This window comes from Puma concolor, chromosome C1 (genome assembly GCF_028749965.1).
Source record: "Puma concolor isolate L17-30 chromosome C1, mPumCon1.1.hap2, whole genome shotgun sequence".
NCBI classification, from domain to species: domain Eukaryota; kingdom Metazoa; phylum Chordata; class Mammalia; order Carnivora; family Felidae; genus Puma; species Puma concolor.
Window position 1 is genome coordinate 8746037 of NC_141674.1, and position 5533 is coordinate 8751569.

General features: G+C 47.1%; 1 protein-coding gene across 1 annotated transcript in view; it reads right to left on the reverse strand.

Moving 5' to 3' along the window:
• The window catches only part of NPPA (natriuretic peptide A), a 160987-nt gene that overhangs the window by 64821 nt on the left and 90633 nt on the right, over positions 1 to 5533 (reverse strand). The window lies entirely within an intron of this gene.

A 5533-nucleotide genomic window follows, 5' to 3' on the forward strand; every position in this document is an offset into this window, starting at 1 on the left:
GATTTCAGGAGTAGATTCCCTAGTACCCCTTACCCATTTAGCCCATCCCCCCTCCCACAACCCCTCCAGCAACCCTCAGTTTGTTCTACATATTTATGAGGTCTCTTCTGTTTTGTCCCCCTCCCTGTTTTTATATTCTTTTTGTTTCCCTTCCCTTATGTTCATCTGTTTTGTCTCTTAAAGTCCTCATATGAGTGAAGTCATAGGATTTTTGTCTTTCTCTAATTTCACTTAGCATAATAGCCTCCATTTCCATCCACGTAGTTGCAAATGGCAAGATTTCATTCTTTATCCATTCATCCATTGATGGACATTTGGGCTCTTTCCATACTTTGGCTATTGTTGATAGTGCTGCTATAAACATGGGGGGTGCATGTGTCCCTTTGAAACAGCACACCTGTATCCCGTGGATAAATGCCTAGTAGTGCAATTGCTGGGTCGTAGGGTAGTTCTCTTTTTAGTTTTTTGAAGAACCTTCATACTGTTTTCCAGAGTGGCTGCATCAGCTTGCATTCCCAATTGTGTATTTATTTTTGAGACAGAGACAGAGCATGAGCAGGGCAGGGGCAAAGAGAGAGACACACACAGAATCCAAAGCACAGAGCCCAATCTCAGCACAGATCACAGTCTCAGCACAGAGCCCAACGCTGGGCTCGAACCCATGAAGTATGAGATCATGACCTGAATCAAAGTTGGATGCTTAACCAACTGAGCCACCCAGGCACCCCTATTTATTTATTTATTTATTTATTTATTTATTTATTTATTTATTTTATTTTATTTTTTTTAGGAATTTCTACACCCAACATGGGACTTGAACTCAGGACCCCAAGATCAAGAGTCACATGCTCCTCTTTTTTTCTTTTTAATGTTTGTTTGTTTGTTTATTTATGTTTGAGAGAGAGACAGAGTGTGAGCAGGGGAGGGGCAGAGAGAGAGGGAGACACAGAATCCAAAGCAGGCTCTAGGCTCTGAGCTGTCAGCACAGAGCCCGATGCAAGGCTCACACTCACAAGCTGTGAGATCATGACCTGAGCCGAAGCCAGACGCTTAACTGACTGAGCCACCCAGGCACCCCTCCTCTTTTTTTTCTTTTTAAGTTTACTTATTTACTTATTTATTTATTTATTTATTTATTATTTATTTATGTTGGGGAGAGCACAAGTGGTGGAGGGGCAGAGAGAGGTGGACAGAGGGTGCTGCCCCATATGGAGCTTTAACTCACAAACCATGAAATCAGGACCTGAGCCAAAGTCCTCAACTGACTGAGCCACCCAGGCACTCCAAGAATCACATGCCCTTCTGACTGAGCCAGACAGGCAGCCCCATAAACACAATTCTTAATTCCCACCTGGAGTTCACAAACCCCACAGTATATGTTCATGAATGTACAGGAATCCATGACCTACAGTTAGAAAGACAGGATCCGTTCAACCCCCTCGAGAAGGCAGAAGTACCTGGGCGGCACAGTGTGGTGAGAACAAAGGACTGGACCAGGCTTGATTCTACCTGTGAAATGGGGATGATTAGAGAATCTGCCTCGTATATGTTTTTTTCCCTAAAGAGTTTTTATTTTTAAGCAATCTCTACACCCAACATGGAGCTCGAACTCATAATCCATAGATCAAGAGTGGCACACTTTACCAACTGAGACAGCCAGGCACCCCTGTGTCTTACATTTTTGAGGCATAATTGAGTCAATGCAGGCAAGGTATGCAAGGCGCATGACACATCGTGAGTGTTCAATAAATGTAAAGCCACATAATTATTTTGGCTATTACAAACAACTATGTAATAGACATCCCTCTTGGCCTACTTACATGAATGTTTCAGGGGGAGCGATTCCTGGAAGCAGATTCCTGGGTCAAAGGGGAGCCTCATTATTTGTGCTCGTAACTCCCTTGCCACTCTCAACACTCCTCCCACCCCCAATCACCCACCCTCCCCACTTCCCACCCCTACAGGGGAATCACAGCCCTGGGTAAGCAACAGAGCTACAACAAAGCCAGGAGTCAAGAGAGGACCCTGACATCAGGCTCTCTGGGCTTCAAATCTCTTGGCCTTACCCCTTGCTAGCAAGTCACCTAACTTCCCTGGGCTTCTCCCTCCATAAAATGGGGATTATAAAATAGACTAGGACTGGGGGTCCTGGGTGGCTCGGTCGGTAAAGCATTCGACTCTTGATTTTGGCTCAGGTCATGATCTCAAAGTTCCTGAGATTGAGCCCTGCATCGGGCTCTATACTGACAGCACAGAGCCTGCTTGGGATTCTCTCCCTCTCTCTGCCCGTCTCCCTCCTGTTGTCTCTCTTTCAAAATAAAGAAATAAACATTAAAAAAAAATTAAAACACAGTAGGGCTGCTCTGAGACTTAAGAGACACAAGCATGTGAAACATTTCACATACTGCCTGGCTTAAAATAACCATTCAGTATTTATTTTTGCCAGGAAACAAGAAACACACATACATGATCCAAAATTCTAAATGTGCTATAAGGTGATGGGTGAAGTCTTCCTCTCTCGGGGCCCCAATTCATCCGTTCTTCTCCCTAGACTCAACTACTGCTGTTTTCCACTCACAGAAATTGGAGCATGTAATATACACTTGTATCTCTCTATTTTCACTTAAGGGAACAGCTTGGAAATCCTGTTAATAATTATAATAATAATTATTATTATTGTTTAAGTAGACTTTACACCCAGCACAGAGCCCACCTCGGGGCTTGAACTCACAACCCTAAGATAAGACCTGAGCTGAGATCAAGAGTCAGATGCTTAGCCGACTGAGGCACCCAGGTACCCCACTGTCATTATTATTATTAAGGGGGCTAAATGCCAGTGGGACTAACTGATGAGTATAAAGGCAGAGGGGGGCTGAGGGCCGGCTGGCAGCCATCCAACTTCAGCTCAGGTCATGATCTCACCGTTTGTGAGTTCAAGCCCCACATCAGGCTTGGCGCTTGACAGCGTGGAACCTGCTTGGGATTCTCTGTCTGCCCCTCCCCCCTCCAGCCCCTCCCCTGTTCACGAGTGCGCGTTCTCTCTCTCAAAATAAGAAAATAAACTTAAAAGAAGAAGAAGAAGAAGACTATGACAATGGAGATGAGAAGAGCAGCCCCTACCCCTTGGCACCAGAGAACCGCCCTCCAGGCCAGGTGTCCTTTCTGCACCTTCCCAGGAAAGCCGAATCCTGTGCCTTTAAATGTGCACAACACGTGCAGCACGTACCAGCAGTAACATCTGGGCAGCAGCCACCACTGGTTAAGGAGACAGGCTCTACTTTTGGATGAAGTTTGGACCAGGTTCAAGTTCTAGCAATTTGGCAAAGGGAGCAGGAAATAGATACGGAAGGAATGGAGGGCAGGCTGCACCGGGGTGAATCCTTTCTCCAGAGGAGGCCAGCAGCCTCCCAGATTGATTTCCTCTCCTGATATACAATGACTCTGGGCCCGTGGACCAGGGGAACCCCGCTGCCCAAGGACTTTTTCTATCCAAAGTACGACCGCTGTGACCATTGAGGTTCCCCTTGGGTCCCGGCAAATGGAGAGTTAGAACTAGGTTCTAAAGCCACCTCCCTTACTGTGGTCCCACACCACCTGGGTGATGTCAAGCAGGGTCCCTTCACTTCTCTGGGCCTCAGTTTCCTTATTTCACAAATAGGATACTGCCTAACTCACAAGGCTGTTGTGAACACAGAATGAGAAAGAACTTTGAAAATTGAACCAGGCAACATACATTCATTCTCCATCCCTCTGCCCATCCCTCCATTTCCTTCTTGAAAGATCTGGAATTTCAGTCTGTATTCTCCTGAATTCAAAAACATCCGGTGGATTCTGGCACCAAATCCTGTCTCCAGCTGCAGAAATTCCCCGCCTGCCAGGGGTCCCAGCTGGGAGATAGAAAACCTGGATCGCACCCACACCTCTTCCCTTTACTTGCCTTGTGACCTTGAGCTGGCTACTGGGTCCCTCTGTGCTCCCTCCTACCATCTGTACAGTGAGTACATCTCTGTACGATGAGATGAGCTCCAAGGTGCCCAGGGATTGTAACCATTTTCTAACAATAACATGTGTTGGTTTTGTTTGGATTGTACAAATAGGATATATTAATTGCATGAAAAATTATAAGGGGCGCCTGGGTGGCTCGGTAGGTTAAGCGTCCGACTTCGGCTCAGGTCATGATCTCACGGTCCGTGGGTTCGAGCCCCGCGTCGGGCTCTGTGCTGACAGCTCAGAGCCTGGAGCCTGTTTCGGATTCTGTGTCTCCCTCTCTCTGTGACCCTCCCCCGTTCATGCTCTGTCTCTCTCTGTCTCAAAAATAAATAAATGTTAAAAAAAAATTATAAAAGCAATGAAAAATATAAATAAGAAAATAAAAGTAGGGGTGCCTGGGTGGCTCAGTTGGTCAAGCATCCGCGTCCGACTTGTGATCTCAGCTTAGGTCTTGATCTCAGGGTTGTGAGTTCAAGCCCTGTGTTGGGCTCCGTGCTGGGCGTGGAACCTGCTTATAAATAAATAAATAATAAATAAATAAATAAACAAATAATAAATAAATAAATAAATAAATAAATAAATAAATAAAACTACCAGGAAATAATATATGTAATATATAATATATAACTATACATATATACAATTCCACACCTGGATATAATCACTGCAAACATTTGCCTGTCATTTGCTTCTGGCATTGTCTCTATTGTATTCACGAGAGTGTATTTTTACTGAGTGGGGTCATATTGTATGCCCGCTGACATTGATAGAGTATTTCCCTTGCTGAAGCAGTCTTAGGGTATTGATCTCTCTTTTCCCCAGGACCTATGCATGGCCTACTCTGTTCATTAACATCCAAGACATGCCTCTTCCAGCCACCCTTTGCCCCTCCAGGGTTTGGAGGGGGGCCTGCCGCACCCAGAGCTGCACCCAACCACCCACGCCTCTGGAGCTTACTCTGCGGGAAAGAGGCTCCCGATCTGTCTGAGGGCTTCTTCCTAGGAAGGGAGGATGCCTTTCTTTCCCCAGACTTGGATGCCCCTGGCTGACATCTGTGCCAGGAGCCCTTGGAGGTCCTAAACTAACTCCCACTAAACTAAACTAACTCCCTTCCTTCCTTCCTTCCTTCCTTCCTTCCTTCCTTCCTTCCTTCCTTCCTTTTCTTTCATTCACTCACTTAACACGGCGACTTCAGAGCAAGACCTTTCTTGGTTTAGAGGTTCTGTTTGCCGCCCAGGGACTTAAAGGCGGATTAAGTGATTTCCTTTTTTGGTGAATGGTGATGCACTTTCTGCATTTCCAGCAGCCGGGGGTGGGGTCTCTCCAGGGGTGCGGAGGGCCCTGATCGCCCCGAACACCCCCGTATCCCCCGCTCCCTGCGGTAGAGAAGCCCCAGAGAAGAACGGGAGGCGGGCGAGCGGGCGGAAGGACCCGGGAGCCGCCCCAGCTCCGCGAGGCCCCAGTTCGGGCGAGTCTGCGGGAAAAGCCTTCCCCCGGGCGGGCGGCGGGGAGAGAGGAGAGGGCGGCGCGACACCGCCCCCGG